This window comes from Euprymna scolopes, chromosome 6 (assembly GCF_053919585.1).
Source record: "Euprymna scolopes isolate OS-2025 chromosome 6, ASM5391958v1, whole genome shotgun sequence".
Taxonomy (NCBI): domain Eukaryota; kingdom Metazoa; phylum Mollusca; class Cephalopoda; order Sepiida; family Sepiolidae; genus Euprymna; species Euprymna scolopes.
In genome coordinates this window covers 6,495,860-6,515,895 of record NC_136487.1, presented here as the reverse complement: position 1 = coordinate 6,515,895, position 20,036 = coordinate 6,495,860, and the positions used below count along the sequence as shown (strand labels likewise).

General features: G+C 32.1%; 2 protein-coding genes across 7 annotated transcripts in view; both read left to right on the top strand.

Moving 5' to 3' along the window:
- Positions 1 to 20,036, top strand: part of LOC145277479 (SNF-related serine/threonine-protein kinase-like) — a 307,515-nt gene that overhangs the window by 59,394 nt on the left and 228,085 nt on the right. The gene's annotated exons all lie outside the window — the stretch shown is intronic.
- Positions 1 to 20,036, top strand: part of LOC145277481 (uncharacterized) — a 367,340-nt gene that overhangs the window by 338,481 nt on the left and 8,823 nt on the right. The window lies entirely within an intron of this gene.

Below are 20,036 nucleotides of genomic sequence, written 5' to 3'. Positions count from 1 at the left end.
AAAGTACATTTTATGATATGGCTATTTGTTATTTTTCAATTCATTTAAACTACCTCAAACTCACAGAAACCATAAAAAATCTAACATTTTGGCTTTCTGGAAATCATACTGATCCTGCTTATTCTAAAACCATTGTTCCGTTTTTATTTGTTTTAGAAGAAAAAAATGTTTTTTTGCTACATTTTTTTTTTAGCTTTTCTAAACTAAAGAAAATATTCTTTCATTCTATTTATTTCGATATTGAGATTTATCTGTTGTATAAACTTCCAAATGACCTGCAACTCTAAAGTGCTTTTACAGAAATGACTCTTATTTTTTTTAGATTTGAAGGAAAACTAACAAACTTGTGGCACAATTTGTTACTTCATAACAACTCTTGTTTCTGGATTCGGCAGGAATTCTCAACTTTCTCCACATGTAGATCAAATAAACTTGTTATAAACAAATGTTTTGTATGACCAAATTGGAATCTCTTGGAATCAATCAGGAAAACCCTACTTGGTTCGAAATTTTACCTTCCAATTGGATAATGACCTGAAAACTTACAATGAAATCTACTAAAAACTGGCTCAGCTTATTTTGATACGAATGTACTTGTGGCGCCAAAATTGATGGCACACCATTTTCATTGTTTCTTTTGTGCAGCTAAATAAGTAGATATTTTAAGCTGGGATCAATACTCATCTGTCGAGCTGACAGTTGGTGCTTCTAACTCTTATGTTATATAGTCTAGTACTTAGGCAGATCTTCATCATTCCAGTAATAATCCTACTGGATACCTCATTCCCAGCAAAAATATAAGGAAATTAAAATATATAAAATTGATGGTTCACTTTACAAATTCAATGTTTAATAAGTAAAAGAGAAAAACGGTTGAATATCTGCATATCTCAAAGATCCTTTCAGATATTTGTATGAGAAAATGCATATAAGATTGTTTTAATTTGTCATAGGATTTAATTTTTTTATTTTTACTTGAAAAAATAAAATGCTTTTCTTAAAGTAATATATAAATAAAATTATTTTTGGTTAATTAACTTGCAACGCATGAGGCAATTAAAGTATGCCATTCTTTTTAGTCGCGTGCAAGTGACTCTATAAGTCACTCAGTCGGTCGGTCTGTCCATAGCACTTTTGTGCTTGGCCTTTTTGGTTAAGATCAAAGGTCTGTTGTTAATAGATGCTGTTCTTAGCTTTTGGCCAAGATCAAAGTATAATATCTGTTCTTACTACATGCTGTACTTATGTATGTAACTTTGTGATATAAAGTGGGGATCACTTTTCTGTATTAATTTAATGTAAAATGATCACCCGTTTTACAACCAGTCAGTCTCAAAGCCATTCAAGTCATTCTCCAGATCATTCAAGTTGTTTTTGAAGGATTCCAGTTATTTTTTAAGCATTCAAGTCATTCTTAAGGTCATTCAATTCATCTTTAAGTTCATTAAAGTCATTTTAAGTCATTTACTTTTTATTTAAGTCCTTTCAGCCCATTTTTCGGTCATTTTAGTTTATCTTTAAGAATTTCATGTCAATCCTACATTCACGCATTCATTCATTACACAAGAGCATGCGACTAATGGCTATCGGCCTTGTTTGATCTGAACCTCAATTCACAGCGTCCCTTCAATTTTTTCTCATGGCAATAAAATATTTTTCGATTGCCTGATTCCAGTTCATCTTTGGTCTTCCTCTTTTTTCATCAGGGATCCATTGGAGCACTTGGTTAGCAATTCTCTCTGGTGCCAATCTTAGTGTATGTCCGAGCTAGCCTAGACGTTGTTTGCAGATTGACTATACTACCTGTTGGTTAATGCGATCTCTGACTTCTTGGTTGATAATTCGATTGTTCCAATTAATCCATGGAATCCTTGTAAAACACTTGAAATCAAACACATATAATTTCTTCACTTGACTTATTTTGAGATGCTCGTTCCATACATCGAATCATTTCAATTTACTTATATGTAATTTCTGTTATGAAATTCTTTTCTTTATTATTCAATTTTAATTTTATTTAGGAGTTCCTTCTCAGAAAGATATATGTTAGAATACTGTCCACTAAATTCTTATACATTTCTACAAGTGTTGGGATGATTAATCGGGAATCGGAAAAACTAACAAATTTGGGGGAATCGGAAAAATTTGTGCTATTTTCCGATGCCAAATCGATTTTTTTTTCATTGTCTTTTTTTTTTTTTTTTTTTTTTAATTGGATTTTGTTTAAAACAAAATCTTCCATTGCTGGTAATAATGATAAAATAATAAATATTTATTGATTTTAAAATACAGGTAAAGCTAAAATCGATAGATCATTCTTCACAAGTGTAATTTTACGTTTTCAAAAATATCTGCATATTTAACATGTGCGTTTTTTACAGAAAATTGGGGAAAATAACAACTCTGTAGTTAAATATTTAGAGATTAATTAAGAATCAGAATCGGTAATTGTATCAGAATCAGGAATTTAGCCCGGAATCGTTAATTGTATTGGAATCAAGGAAAATATTTGAATCGTCCCATCACTAATATGGCTTTGATATGAGATTACAACAAATTGAAGGCTTTCTGAATTGATATGGATTGCATCTTTCAGTAAATTGCTAGCAAAGAGACCCAACGTTGCCTGAGATTGAATGAAGATTTAACGAAATTTTCACCCTCGTATATTTATTGTCATTGAAATCGGTGAAGCCCATTTTTTTCAATCAAATTGATTGCCTACTCTAGTTGGGGATCTACCGTGGTGCACAGATCACATGCATCCCCACAGTGAATTAGTCGACAATACATTATAGCAATACATTGTAGTCTACATTGCATTGAAGAGAATCTACTGCGAATTTTTATATGTTGGGCCTTTCTGCTTGGCTGTAATGAAACTTTTCAAATACATTTGTCATGTTAGGCTGTATAAGGCGTAAACTGTAATCAAAATTGCCTGTTCCTTCTTTCATCAGATTTTTTTTTTGATTATTGATACTTAAAGACATTCAGATACCTGTCTAAGAACACTGCCAGGCACATAAAGTACGTTTGTGTGGAATTTCAAGTCGGCCCAGCCATTAAGGAGTCCATAGTGAACGAACTCGCGCTCGTGCGCACACACAGTCCCTTTTATATAATAGTAGAAATACTTTGTTTAAAAAAAATGTCATTCAAATGTCTCGTTTCAGTTATCTTAAAGATTTTTTTTTTTTTTCATGCAAATCATTGGAGACTGATATCTGTCAGGTTAAGGCTAACTAGATAGTGTTTCTTAAAAAAACAAAAAATAAACAAACTAATAAACATTTTACTTGTCAGACAAATGAAACAAATGAAAAATTATGAAAACATGTCCATGTTGTAAAGCAAACAAAATAGGAATCACTATAGATAAAAAAAAAATTCTTTTTATATTTGAAAAAAAAAAATTGTTTATGCAATGACATTTTTATTATTACAGTTCTGAATTTTTGAGATGGCGATTATTGTTCATATTTGGATTCCTCAGATTACTCTCATCTTGAGGATTATTTTCAAAACGTTTCAGTCGATGTAACCTCTAATCTTCAAGTGTATTTTGTCAGTATTTTTGTCAAACTCGAGAATCTGCTCAGAATTTCAAACGGAATCCTTAGTTGAACTCACACTCTTGCTCAGTCAGGCATGACCGAGTAGAAGTCTTTAGTACAGACTTTAGGAGCCTTATACCTATTTTCATTTCTAGATGTAAATATTAGTTATTACTACAACTTTGGAATAAAAAAGGATTTGGTTTAAGGCTCCTTCTACTCTGTCATGAATGAGAGCGTGCTGCTCCCCCCCCCCCGTGAGTTCAGTTAAGGATTCAGTTTGAAATTCTATATTATCATAATACAAGTGTTTTCAATGAAAAGATGAGATAGATTTTTAATGTGATTGAAAACATTAATCATACATTTTTTTTTACTATTTTTAACAACTCTTTTCATATTAAATTGATGCTTTTCTTTTATCTAATATGTAGAGTTCGTAATGGTTTTTATACTAGAAATCATTAGTTTCCAAGAGGAAGAAACTAATTACATAATTACACGCTTTATACTTTTCACACATAGACTATATATGCATGTGTGTGTGCGTATGTCAGTTTTGTGCCCAACAGTCATCAAATTTGACTGAAAAAAAAAAGATATAGAAAACTCATAACTGTGCGTTATAATAAAATGAAAACCCTCATCAAAGAAAATAAAAGTGAGTAGTTAACTAGTGAGATGTCCTTTTGCAAAACAATATACAAATTAGTTTACCTTAAAACATAGTGCATAGATATGACCGAGCATATTTGAAAGATGTTTATCTTCTATCGTGAAAATGATTGTTTTTTTTTTTTTTTTTTTTTCTGAAACATTTTGTGGAAAAAAAATTGAGTTGGATGAATGTTACTTACATCTGGCAGGCTCAGCGACGGGGGGGGGGGGATATTGGGACCGACTTGAATGTTTATTTACTTCTGATATTTATAGTCAGGATTGAGTAGGAGGGGTGGGAGGTGATTACAAGCTATATATTCAGGGTTGGTCTCTCTCTACCAGTTCTGTCTGTACTGTGTTATCATAGAGACCAGACCGTTAGTCTTCTACTCCGGAAGTTTAGATAGTGCTGTTACCAGACCCCGTTTCGCTTAAGGAGGATTTCTTTTTTTGCAACCCCGATTGCTACCTGCACCTTTTAAGCATCACCCTTCAACCCCCCTTTTTTTTTTTTTTTGACTTAAAGAAAAAATTGGATTTTTTTTCCCCCAAACAATTTAATGAATGAAACATTTTTCGAATTAAAACAACATTGAATTTTTTGTTTTTCATTTTTTTGAATTAAAGTAAAATTGTCACTGTAACAATAGTTTTAAATTTTTGTGGCAACTGTTGAAGGGTTAACAAAGTAATATTATAGTTTTAAATTTTTTTTGTGGCACCTGTTGAAGGGTTAACAAAGTTATATTATAGTTTTAAATTTTTAAAATAATAAACAATTTGCATGAAATGAATGAATTTCGTTGACTTATTGTCACTTTTGAATCAGGTTGAAACTTTACAGACTGAGAAGTGCCAACTGTGTAACACAAAAAGAAAAAAAATAGTGCCGTCCATGTAATGCAGAAGTGCCCTCTCCTCTCTCTCAATCAACTGACATAACACACCCTTTGTCAGTTATTAATATTGTAAAAAGTATTGTTTGCATTTGGCTTCAAACCTAGCTGAAAAGTTCATTTTACTTAGGCTACAGTTTTTGACATGAAAATGTTACATGCTGGGATGGGTATGCTAGCTAGTATGTATATAATTCTAATTTTAACTTCCTTTTTGTACTACTGCTAACAGTCGTTGAGTGTGTGTTGTGATTATTGCATTCAAAATATTATTACAACTATTAATACATTATTAACTCAAAGTCCCCCCCCCTCCTTCTCTCTCTCCTCCATCCACACAAATATTTTGTTGTAATTATGAAGAGGTTTTCTATGGCTGTATCATTGTGTAAACTTGTCACTGGTGTCTAACTTATGAATATCGTAATCTCTTTGATGTCTTGTCTAGCTGGAGCAACAGGCTTTTCTTAGAATCATTCACCTGTGAATTTGTTTTTGTAAGACCTCAATAACAAAGAACCAAGTGTAGGAAGAAATAGATGAGTTGAATCGGTTCTGAGAGCAAGAATAGAAATTCAAGGTTTTTTAGTATGAGTATTGTTGCCACATCTGAGCTGATGCATCTACCACTAGTCTCTCACTCTGGATATTCTTTTATAAATCTTAAATCTAACAAGTCCGACACTATCGATCAAACTACAACCTCTGTTTCATCGTTACAATGTTGCATAACTGTGCTTGTTTTACAAGCACTTTAATGGAATGTGCTCCGATGAACTCCTAGCAATTGTGGTTCCACAATGTACATATTTCTGACAACCAGCAAAATCTTAACCCTTCACTGTTGAGGTCCTTAGATTCGAGAAAATCTTCTATTCTAATAGTTTCATCTATTGGACTGCTGGACTTTAAAATTTCCTTTCTGTTTTTCACTTCTCTGACTGTACTAAACTGCAGAAGTTTAAATGTAATGTGAACGGACATCTTGCTGCTCAACTCCATACACTGTTAGATATGATCCCAAATAGTAGTCCTGACGTTTCAAGTGGCAATATCCATTGTTTGGAGGTGAAAAAGAATAAAACAAAAAAACATGCGATTCAAGAGTTCAATTGTTTACACATGACAACAACCTGTTGGCATAGACAAACTATTGCTGCATCGTTGCTGACAACTTTCAAACGCAAAAACTTTGTCAAACTTTCAATTTACGACATTGTATATTTTGTATTTGGATTGCTTGGACTACTATTCTCAATTTTAGTGTTTTCATAACATTTTGACTGATGTAACCTCTGGCCTTCTTCAGGCGTGTCTTGTCAAACCAGCAAATCTTTTAAAAAAAATATGGGAATCTGTACAGAATTTCGAACAAAACCCTTTATTTAATCCATGCTCTTCCGTCAGCCATGAGTGGGTAGAAGTTTTAAGTAATTCACAATTGTATTGTTGAGTGTTGCTCACACTGAAGATTGAACCTTTAACCTCCAGAAGAGTGTCACAACTGCAATTTATCCAATACTTTATTCGTTAGATCATGGGTCTTTATTACCTCATGGATAATTCAAATAGTCCACATTATCAATCCTCATCTCCAAAATTCAGAAACATTGTATATTTTATCATTTTTTTTATAGTTAAATGCACATAATTTGAAGCGCTAATTCATTTGTTTATATTTCTTATGCAACATTAATCTTTTCTTATTGATTTTCTTTATCATTATTTTGTGTTTTTACTTTTTTGTTCGTATTCTTTACGTCTTCATATTCCTTTTAACCGCTATATTTTTCATGCTACTTTATTTCTATTGTCTACTGACCTTTTTATCATCCCTGCTTGAACCAAATTTTCATTCAAGAATCAATTCCATTCCTACTCGACTAGCAAACACCATTTTGCTTCTTCTTTGACATTCATGAAAAAATTGTCACCGATATCTATTTTATTTGTTTAGAAAATTCCACCATCTGAACTGTTCATTTCGCTGCCATCATGGCTAGAATTATTTATTTTTTTCTTTGACTACAGTAGTTCCTCTTGGCAGCGGAATCTTCGAGCAGCATTTATTGGCATAGTTGCCCTTGAAGGTGACTGATGTATTCTACTTTACAAAAGTGCTTGATACACATTAGATGCTACACAATCTCAAGAGTACATCTTCAGCTGCCTCCTCATCTAGCCACTTACCAGACTTATGATTGCATTTCTTGGCATCTTCTTTTATATTCTATATAATACGTCTACACATCTCTGCTATATAACATGTAGTTATGCCAAGGCCTGTAAAATCACCTGATTCACAATTTTACCAAAAAAAAAAAAAAAGACTTTCGTAGTAGTTTTCAGTTTTGATTTTAATGTTAGATTTTATCTCATCCCTCTTCCACTCTTCTATTGAAATAATGTTATTTGGTAAATTTCAATTCCTGCTTCAGAAATCTGGTTTAAAAAATGGTTTGATCCAATTTATATAAAAACTCTTTATTTTCAATCCTAAACAAAAAAAATGTTGAGAGTGGGCGGAGATTTACTTTTGAAAGATATAATCCCGTGTGTTCGTGTTTTTACTTCATTCAAAGACAATTCATACTGATCACTTTTATTTTCTTTCAAAAATCTTTTATTATACAATTATTAAAAATATATTTTTAAATAACTGAAAACCAAACAACTTAAAGAATTTAATCAACTCTTCTGAATAATAATTGTATGCTTACTGTGTGTAGTTATCTTCAGTTTTTTATTTTATACCAAATTTTCTAAATCCTAGTTTCATTAATTCTTGCACCATTTTCCATAATATATAAAATGTCCATGGAGATTAGGAAGTGGATCTGGAGTTTAACTTTCGCTGCCCTTATTTTATCCTCACCTTCCATGAGCCATGTTTCTGATAAAAGGGGAAGAATTGCTGTTTTTTGGGTTAAAATCTAGCCATATAACATTGTTAGCTAGTTTTTGACCCTGAAGTTTTTTTTTTTTTTTTTTGTTCTTTTAGCTCCTTATATAATGTGGCTTCATGCTCTGTCTGGAGCGATTTCTGTAAAAAAAAATAAATAAATAAATAAAATAAATTCAAAGATAGGTGACAATTGTGCACTTAGCAATGGTGTCTTGATCTCATTTCCAATGCCAGATCTTTGGTATGCTCGCAATCAGATCACAATCATTATCAACATCGCAACTGTCATTTTTGACGCCTTGTGGATTCTCTTGATGCCAAATGTACCTTTTTTTTTTTTTTTTTTTTTTTTTTTTTTTTTACATAGGCGTCACCACTTATCAAGGTCGATAGGCCACTCAAGGATAATGGTTAAAGAGTGTAGAGTAGTCAAAAGGACAATATAGTAATCGATAGTAATGGAAGTTTGGTAAATTTGTTAACTTAAGTGGAACGGCTCATCAGAAACTTGTTCACGTTGGACTTGAAGACAACCATATTATAGACAGCTGGAAAGCAGGAAAATGGAAGGCGTGCAGTTCTAAGAAAGAAGCTTTGATCATGGAATCTATGTTAAGGTTTAGGCACAGATAAAGAGTGTGGAAAATTATTGATAATGTTTTCAGCTAGTCTAGTGTTTCTTGTGAAAGTTTGGCAAGGGGGGGACCATAGATTGAAGCTCAGTCGAACACTTTCCATGAAAATAACGATAAAGCAGAGACAAACTCGCAACATCTCTTCTGTGAGATAGAGGTTGCAGCGAACAGAAAAGGACATCTCCCACCAGGCCACAAAGTCTATTATGAACCCTATTAAGGCAGGAAAAGTCTTTTCTAACATCTCTTGCCCATATGTGGCAACAGTATTCCATCCTTGGACGTATCTGGCTCTTATATAGATAGAGAATTGCATCAGCAGTGAGATATCTACTTAATCGATAGAAGGATCCGACCAGGTTTCCAGTGGCCTTGGCAACAGATTTGATGTATGTATTCCATTTAAGATCAAGAGTAAAGGTCAAGGCCAGAAGCCTGTCAAAACTTGAGGCCTCCCCTTTTTATATATTTATCCACTTCAATCGTTATAATGTTCTCTAACACTAATTTAATTATATCAATTGGTGGCTATTCATGTCTATTCCTATGTATTATTATATGCTATGTATTATTATATTGGGTCAGTTGTGTTCAGCTTATATATGCAGTAATGTCACAGATAATTCTAACCTAACCATTATTATTAATTAATAAAAAATATAATTGTTTAATGAATAACAATTCGTCTTTGTAAAAATCTGATTATTTAATGTTGTACTATTTTCATTAAAATTATATAAAACTTATTTAATTTTTAATCTATACGAGACTACCCATGACCCGTTGGGTCAGTATATGTTGTAGCTAGCTATGGAATAGTGAGTATACATAATTAATGTATAAATGTGATACTCGTGATGGAAAGAAAATATTTTTAACAATTACGTAAATAGATCAAGAATATATATTTTTTTTTACATAACAAACATTTGTGTGAAAGTATATTTTAAAAAAATATTGATTTCCGCGTCGTTTCAACATTAAACCTAATTATATCCACAGTATATGTGTGTGTGTGTGATTATATTCACTCAATTTCATAATAAAAATTAATGAATGCTTTTTTTTTTTTTTTTTTTTTTGTTACGATAAGGTGCAGCGAATTAAGTATTATGGTATCTGTTCGATGCACAGTTAGGAATTAATACATTATTCACCACAATATCACATTACTCTATAAGTATGATGTAAAGTGCTTATAAGTCAACGGCTATAACTTTTGCCCATTTTTAACAGACTAAGAAGTCTATTGTTTGCATAATCGTTAAAATATTAATAAACATTGGCAAGTAATTTTAATGTCTTTAAACTGCCAATTATTGAATCCAATTCAATAAAAAAAAAATTTAAAAATAGTTTAAATTGTAAAAAAACTAAAGCTAATACCCAGAAAAGTAATTGCTATTGCGTTTGGTTACAGTTACTGTGAGAAATTCACTTTTAAATTAAAGGGAACTGAAATAGGATTTACCAGTTAAATGGTTTTAATTTCTTAATTTTTTTCTTAACCAACTAGTTAACTATGAGATGTCACTTTTATTGCCTTTGGTAACAGTTACTTATTGTACGATTTTTTATGTTCCATTTATAAAAAAAGTGTTGTGTTGATCGTGAAGTAGTTTCTTTTTATCAACATGGTTTCAATGACTGGGCAGCTGATCTGAGTTATATATATATATATATATATATATATATAAGTATTTTTAATGTCTTTAAACTGTCAATTAAAGAATATATAGAAGACTTTAAAATAGTTTAAATACTAAACATGTTTTTGTTTGAAAACGATTCCAACTTGCAATGTAAAATACAAATAAAATTCGTAAAATTTCGATGTAAAAAAAAAAAAAATGCAAAAGGCATTTACAGTTTTGTTTTATTTGCATATTTTAAATGAACCCCCCCCCCAAAAAAAAAAAGAAAAACCAACCTTTTAATCGCACAATCTGACCTTTACCCACGTGGGGATGCAAGTAAATATGTTTTTTTTTTTTTTTTTTTTATCTATTCTACTTTTGTAATGCATAAATTCTTCCTTTCTAGGGCAATTGCTCTTGACATATCAAAGGCCTTCGACAAGGTATGGCATAAGGGTCTGCTTCACAAGATTTCCAGCTACGGTATAACTGGAAATGTTTTCGCAATCATTAAATCATTTCTCTCCGATAGGTTCATAAGGTAGATGGACAAAAATCGGAGGCCTGCAATATAAATGCTGGAGACCATCTACGGTAACACATCAAAGGCTGTAAATGACAAAGTTCTCTCTTATTCTCTCTCCTCTGATCTCGAGCGCGTGGTTCAGTGGGGGAAGATGTGGCTGGTTACCTTTTAATGCATCCAAAACCAAACTCCTATCCTTACATCATCAACGCTCTGATCCCCATCTGGCATCAATTGTGATAGATGGCTCTCGTCTGGGTGAGGCCCCGTGTTTTGACAAGCTTCTGGGTTTGACCTTTACTCCTGATCTGAAATGTAACACGTACACCAAGTCTGTTGCCAAGGTCGCTGGAAAGATGGTGGGATCCTTCTACCGCTCCAGAAGACATCTCACTACTGATGCAATTCTCTATCTATATAAAAGCCAAGTACGTCCAAGGATGGAATACTGTTGCCATATCTGAGCAGGAGCTGCTAAAAACAGCCTATCCTGCCTTGACAGAGTACAAAATAGACTTCGTGGCTTAGTGGGGATGCCCTTTTCTCTACCCTGCAACCTCTCTCTCACAGAAGAGACGTTGCGAGCCTATCCTTGTTTTATCGTTATTTCCATGGTAGGTGCTCGTCTGAACTCCAATCTCTGGTCCCCCCTCGCCAATCTTTCACGAAAAACACCCGTCTAGCTGAATCCACTGTGAAAAATTTCCCCCACTCTATATCTGTGCCTAAATCAAAACGCGGATTCCATGAACAAAGCTTCTTTCTTAGAACTGCACGCCTGAGGAACTCTGTTCCGTCTGCCTGCTTCCCACCGGACTACAACTTGGATGTCTTCAAGTCCAACGTTAACAAATTCCTAATGAACTGCCCCCTTAAGTAAACACTTCATCAAATCTCCACACTAACGTAATGTACTTGCAATAACCCTTATCCATGAGTGGCTTCCGGGCCTTGATAAGTGGTGATCACTGTAAAAAAAATAAAATAAAATATATATATATATATATATATATATATATATATATATATATATATATATAAATTTTACTTAGTATTTTAGTTTCAACATTCATTGGAAAATTATGAAAAAATTATTTGTGTATTTTATTTTAATTAGTTTTGGTTTTATTTATTTATATTTGTTTTGTTTATGTTGGGAGTGCAGAAAAAATGTGTAAATCTATTTAAAAATCAGTAAAATAAAAAAGACCATCTGTAAACTGTTGATTTTTTTTTCTTTTTTAAAAGAAAAGAAAAAAAAAAAGTTTTGTTTTTATCTATGCATGTGCATCATAAACCAGAACCAGATGGACAGTTTCAACGCCCAAGCAAGACGATTTTATATTATGATAGATAACAGAAGCTGCGCTTTTGTTAGTCATTTTCCACATCCCATGACCTATACATCTATGGTCTCGATTTTAAAGGATAATATTCTTTTATTATTTAGCATTTATGAGATTAATCTTATCTTCCAGTCTGTGCTACCGAGATGAACACTGAGTTTAATAGAATACTAGACACTCTAGTTCTCATATATATAATCACTGTACGCATAGACGAGCCGTGATTTCATCCTTTTTGTTACGTCAACATTTATGACGTCATAAATTGTTTTCTGCTTAAATGAATGTTGGTTCTTATTTACTTGCGTCCTCACGAGGGCAGAGTTAGACACAATGTCAGTTTTTACTGTGGGGAAAATCCAGCTTCTCTAAAAGGGGTTCTTTGTATAGGAACAAAAATAAAAATTCTAAGTCATGATCGAGGACAGTGTTTGTACTAGTTGTATTATCTACCCGATGGTGTCCGGGAGTCTTTACTTTCTTGTTTCAATCATTGACCTCTCCCTCTCGTTCTCCTAATTCTTTGTAAGAAAATATCTTCATTTTTGAAAAGATAATTCAATGAAGATCACAAAAATGATTAATTTTGCAATAAAATCGATAGAATAGCATACAAAATATTGAATTTTAAATTTCATAAATACCTTTTTAAATTTTTTTTTTTTTTTGATAAAGAAATAGACATACTAAAGAATAACGGTTGTTACACGTCAGTTTTTTTTTCTGTTGCATATCAACTTTTTTTAATAGTTTTCTGAAATTTAATTGAATAACTTGGCACATGATTTGGTCATTACACCAATTTAAGAACATTTGTAAAAAAAAATAAAAAAAAGTATACATAAAAAAGTTTATTAAAAACATTGACACAGACAATATGTTGTATGACATTTTTTTTATTATAGATTTGGTTAACCGATTTTCACGACTGCCTCCAACTCTGACTCCAGAGATTTCTATTGACTTTGAGGAAACGTTTTTAAGTTCGGTTAATATTCCAATATTGATGCCAAAATGGTAAACGGTTTAATGTACAATTAAAAGAAAAAAAAAAAAAAAATCTTAATGAAATGCTTCACCAAATAAACATTGCTAAGATATTTTCCAGTAAAAAATACCGAACTTTTGTTCGGTACCTTCCAGTCTTTTCTGTAAGCTGCCTGAACGATTCCGATGATAGCAGTACCATTTTTTTCTTATTTTGATAGTATTAATCCCATAGGAAGGTGAGGGAGGGGGCGAACCTCCCATTAAGATAGAAGTACTGTTGCCACATCTGGGCAGGAGCACAACCCCCCCCCCCCCAAAAAAAAAACACTCGACTAGCTACACCCACTATAAACAATTTCCCCCACTCTCTGTGCCTAAATCTAAACAGATTTATGAACAAAGTTTCTTTCCAAGAACTGCCCGCCTGTCGCACACTGTTCTGCTTCCTGGTTGAATACAACATGGTAGTCTTCAAATCTAATGTAAACAAATTCTTGTTGAGCCGTCCTCATAAATAATCAAATTCTACCCAATTTACACCATTAACGATTACTACACTACCAACTTTCATTAATTAATCCTTATCCTCGAGTTGCTTTTGGACCTTGATAGGTGGTAACTCCGAAGTGTAAAAATTTTTTAAAAAATATCCGGCAATATATGTGAATTCCGGGTGATGCGTTGTGCTCGATGACGTGTTTGAATAAAATAAAAAAATATTCCCATCTAATGAAGCAACATGTGTGTGCATATCTAAAATAGAAATTGAAACCAAAAATGGTGCAAGTTTTTTGAGTGTAAAAATGTATTTTAAAAGAAGAATCATTAAATGCTTCACAAAATAAACATTGTCGGAATATTTTTTTCAGTAAAATATCATCACACTCGACACTTAAACTGAATAGGAGTTTAAGCTGACAATTAAGGGTAGATTATTTAAGTTTTAGCAAAAGTTAGTGTAATGGTGGCCCATCTCTTCTTTTATGATTCGAAGAAATGTATAAAAAGAAAAGTACATTGCATTGAATATAATTAATTTGGTGTGAAGAAGCTAACAATATTCCTGTTGACCTCTCTCTATTGTACATCACAAAAAAATAAAAGTTGTTGTTGCTCGTATTCAGTATATCCTACAATTAAGATCAGCACTCTGCAATCATTTCCTTATCCTATGAAGTCCAAGGAATTGGTTATCATTCATTTACTCTCATTAGCATTGCTACAATACTTTGTATTCAAGAACGGCTTTGTTCTCATTAATCAAAATAATGAATTGTTGTTAAGGTCACTTGGTATGACAAACAAGTTGATTGTAACGATTATAAGGTAACGATTGTAACTGGAAACTTGTCAGGAAGTTCAGTTCTTGGATCTGAAAAGTGGAATGGAGGAACACAAAATCAAATAACTTAACTAATACCCCGCTCCCCACTCCCCCCCTTATGTATTACACTTAGCATACTACTAAAACTATCATGTCACCGTGCACACTGGATGGTGTGAGAAAGGACGAATAAAAAAAGTAATAGGAGTAAAAATGATGTAAATAATTGAGAGGAAAGTTGGTAAAAACAAAAAAAAAATGAAATATATTTACTTCAAAATGAATGACATCATAAAGAATGAGACTTAGGAACTCCAGGTCTTGCATCAAAAATATCGGTTGGTTTTTGATCTGAAGCCCCCCCCCCCGTTTCTTCCCGTTGCAATCAAATCTCTTGATAGTCTGCTTCCAGTTCATTTTGGTTTTCCTCTTAAACTTAAGGGTATATCTGAACCAGCCTAGACGTCGTTTGGAGATTCCTTGGTTGGTAATTTGATTGTGCCGTTGATTCCTGGAATCTTTCTATGGTATTTGGAATCAAATGCATCTAATTTCTTCTCTTGAATGATATCTTCTGGTAAATTTATAGATAGGTATGATAAATATTGACCCAACAGATTACGAATGGTTTAATGTGTACGTGCGCACACACACGTTTACAATTTCTATTGCTGTAGATAGACATTTATATCGCTATCAGTAAAAACGGTTTTCTCCAGTTCACTATTTTAAAATTTCACCAAAAGAACCCGGAATTCTGGATATTTGATTTTAATTTGATATCTTGTCCTTTTTAGATAAGCATATAATTAGTGGAATGTTTTGGTAAACATTTCATCAAAGACTGTTTTTAGATGAAAGTTGTAAATCAAATTGTTTTTTCGTCCAATTGTTTCATGCGATTCCCATATCTCACCAAAAGAGAGAGGCCATATTTTAGAAATTAAACCAGAACACTGCCACAAATCTGCGCACGGACATTTTAGGCAGGCATGTCAAGTACGAGAGCCATAGGATTCAATTTGTGTTATAATGGTCGTATTCTTAAAATTCTAGCTGAAATAGTTCAATAAAAATTATTGCAGAATATTTTTTTACTTTAGAAAGTTGCTGTAGTTTGGTCCTATTCACGAATCCAAGTACAAACATGCAGTTTAAAAAATATGAAAATAGCACAAGATATAATGAAAATTTAAATTAATGGTTTGCAACAAATGCAATGCACATAAATCACAAATGTTCAAAATGGACAAATATTCAAACATTTTTCAGGTTTCGATGCTTAATATTTTTTTGTTGACAATTTAAGTTGAAATTTCTGTGCAGTTTCTAGTTTTAAGTGATGATTGGTCAACCTGGTTCCTTGAAAAGCTTTGGCATGAATGATTATAAATCTCTTTGGAGTTGTCGTAATGTAAGTGCAATTTTTTGGATAATAACGTGATACCAAAAAATGAAAAGCGTAAACCATGTGCCTGTGACGTTCCAAATTTTGATCATTGGTTCAATGTCAAGAAAGACTTTCCTAAAGAGAGGATAGAAATTCTTACTAATTTTACGACACCTCTCCTATTTTAATACCCTCCCTTCAAGCTTTTCAAAGTTGCTGTCTCTATTGCCTGAAAATAAGCTTTCAATTGGTCATATGTGACCTGTGGGTCTCATGTCTGACATGCCTGATTTTAGGTGTATCTTAGTAAAATTACTCTTTCTTTGGTTGTATTTTAAAATATCCATATATGCAGCACCAAACAGAATTATTATTATTAGGCTATTAATAGCATCAGAGATAAATGTTTTGTCGTTTGGTATCGGGAATTATTTACTCTCTAAAATGAAATAGTATGTTTCTGGATGAATACTCAAACATAATCTGATACTTCCTAGACAAGAGAAAAATCCAGGTTGCCCTTGATGGTCGTACATGGCTGAACATGATATTAATGCAGGTGTACCCCAGGGGTTGATCCTTGGACCTGATACTTGTACTTGCAATGCCATTCATCTAAGGTGGGTGGAACGGCGTGAATTCACAATCTCATGGATCAAAGCTGACCATGCTGGACGATAAGTTGCCAATATTACTGATATTAATAAATGACTTCCTTGATAAAAAAATTTGTCTAAGATGAGTATATTTGTTGATCACATCACACTCTATAATAGGCATGTGGGTGAAAAACGAATGTACACATTTCTGCAATGGCAGGAACTCGAAAATAATCTTCAGTTGGTAGTGGAATGGGGCCCGAAAGTGGATGGTAACATATAATTCTATTAAATCTAGGCTTCTTTCCTTTATCATCTACAAAAAATCTTGCCAACCAACGATTGCCATGACAAGCAGCGCCCTACCTGAGAAGCCATCTTTTTATTAGAAAATATTTTCATATAAAGAATGTTTTTATGGTGATCTTGCTAATAAAAAAGTTCAAATTTTCATATTCATTTACCTAAATTAATAGCCCCCCCCACCCCGTCTTCTCTCATGAACCATTTTTTTGCAACTACATCGTATTGCCGTCTAACTCTATTGTAGACCTGTCAGTCTCTTTTGTCATCCTTGACAATCAACAGCTCTCTCTCTCTCTCTCTCTCTCTCTGATTCATCATCACGGTTGTGCTGCCTCCATTAAAGCAACACGACCCCTCCTCCCCATATGCGCTGCTGTTTCTTCTGTACTTTAAGAAACAAACTATCGTTTGTTAGGTGTTATAAAGAGATGGCTTGTTTTGTTACCTTATATGGAGTAGCAGTTTTAAATACCCTGTTTGAACTATTTTGAAAGGTTGCATGATACATTTTAATGCCATAACATCAGAACAAATTCGTTGCTTTAGGAGTCAATCAGTAAACATTGACACCTAAAAGAAAAGTTATTTAGAATTAAAAAAAAAAAAAACTACATAAAAAATATTAATGATGTACATGTCATGTTTCAAAAAGGAGAAATTGATAAAGTACTATTATCTTGATAAAGAAAATCATTTTTAAAGCAATTCGTGTGAAATCGGTAGCATTACAAGGCTGATATCGCAAGTTGGAATTATTGTGGACTTATCCCCCCCCCTTTTTTTTTTCAAGATGGCAACACGAGACAGTCCCGTTTTTTGCTTATTCATAAAATTTGATTTTCTTATTTAAAGATTAAAGTACTTGATCAGTTTAAGTAAATTTTGGAACATAATATTTTAATTCTATGATGGGTACGTACAGCAAAGATTTTTCTGTAATATATATATATATATATATATATATATATATATATATATATAAATATATATATATATATATATATTTAATTAGATTGAATACTCAATAGCAACCTCGAAAAATTTTATACATGATAAAAAATGCTCCAAACACTAAAATAATATATCTACGGTTTTATTTATAGAGATTAAAACAAGGAATGAAAATTTATTGTTTTGAATAGTTGATATTTTATTACTTGTTTAAAATATCTGATTAATTAATATTGTAATTAACTGATGAAAATAAAAACCGAGTTAGTTACAATATTTATGAATTAATTATATATATATATTAGGCACCGCCAAAAATGGCCGCAAAATCAAGTTGTTGTTGTTTTTTAAAACTAAATTACATTTATTAAAATCCATTATTTCTGAGTAACTTTTTTTTTTCCAGAAAGATAAAACCCTGAATTTTATTATATAGAAAACAGAATAATGTAAAACTTTTTCTACTATTTTTAATTCAATTTTAAATGTTAAATTTTCCCAAAAAGTTAACAATTGTTATTTTTTGTCTTGCACAAAAAACGTACTTAAATATTTAAAAAAAAAGGGTTTTTGAAATAATTTATTTATTCATTTATTGTCTAACTAAGATTTAGTATGATTTTCTAAGAGAATATGCAAAAATATTATAATATAAGTACCTGAATTTCAAATAATTCCACTTATTCATATATGTAACCAGATAGTTCGCGTCGCCGAAGAGTTCAGATCGACTCTGTTTACGTTTTCTTTCGATGAGACGAAAACTATGGAAGACTAAACAGGCCAAAAAAACTTATTTTTCAGTGACGAAAATTTCAATGTATTATTAAGCTGAGGCTGGCCAGTACCAGATGGGTGACCATTTGTATGAGTTTGGTTTTTAATGTGTATGTGTGTGGGGGCCAGGCTCCCCAAAATGGGGGGAGGGGGCAATTTAAAGCAGAATAAAAAAAAATTATTTCAGCGCGTTTGGTCCACCGTAGTCGAAAGGCGGCAAACGTTTTCAAACGAGATCGAAAAAAATGATGCTATTTTTAACACAAAGGGCACAATATTTATCGAATTTTTTTTTTTTGTATCGATTATTCAAAGCATGCTCTGTTTAATAATGGTCATGCATTATTCGGCTCGCTAAAAAAAAATTGTTAATTTATTTATCAAAAATTTTAAAATGGCTTTTTTTCGTATAAATATAAAAAAAATTTTTTTTTTGTTTTGCTTAACTTAAATTAATTATTTTACTTAACATATTCACCGAATTTCACACTTCAAAACTCAAAAGCGGGATAATTAAACACAATCGAAGTTCTGATATTCAGACGTCAAAATAAGGTATGCAAACAATTTTTTTTTTTTTTTTTTTTTTTAAATCTATAATTCTGTCCCTTACAACAACACAATATGTTTTGTTCAGTTTCAGATGATTATTTTAAGCATATTTGTTCCCACTTCAAAACAAGGGGGGGTTTTGTAAGCAAAAAAAAAATATATATAAATATCGTTTATGAAAAATAAGTACACTGTTATAAAGTTCATTCTTCTCCTAATAATCGCTGAAAATTTCGTATTGATCGGATAATTACCTGATTTTTGGTAGATTTTTAAAAAGACGGTCCGTCAAAAAGTACTGACCTGCCCCCCCAGTTTTGGCGGTGCCTAATATATATATATATTGATTGTATATATCAATTAAAAAGAAGAAATTGAAGATGAAAAAAGCGAGTTAATTACGATATTTATTAATATTCCAAACAAGTAATAAAATTTTTGTATCTGATTTTCTATGCTTAATGTGTCCACCTTTGCTGTTCCATTTATAGATATTATGCAATAGCAGTGAATGTATCTATGGCGCATTATAACAGGTCCATGTAAATAATGGCAGACAGGTTAATGTGCTATATTGTCAAAATGTATAATTATCTACCATCTCTGTAAACATGCGCATTTGCAGAACACATTACAGAAAAAAAAAGTGAGAACAACACGCTCTCACTTTTTTTCTGTAATGTGTTCTGCAAATGCGCATGTTTACAGAGGTTGCTATATTTACACTTCATGGCCGCATAAAAGAATGCCAATCAAGAAACAAAAAAAAAAAAAATGCCAATCAAGAAACACTAACCAAAAAAAAAAAAAGAATTACATTTGTTTTTTTTGTTTTTTTTTTTGTTTTTTGTTTTTTTTCCCCCTAATTATGGATCTTATTTTAGTGACTAGCAGCTCAATACCCATTTGCGCAAGATAAGATTCTAACTAATCGTAACCTTTTCAGGCCAGAAACGCCCAAATGCACCTGAAATGCACAGTGTTA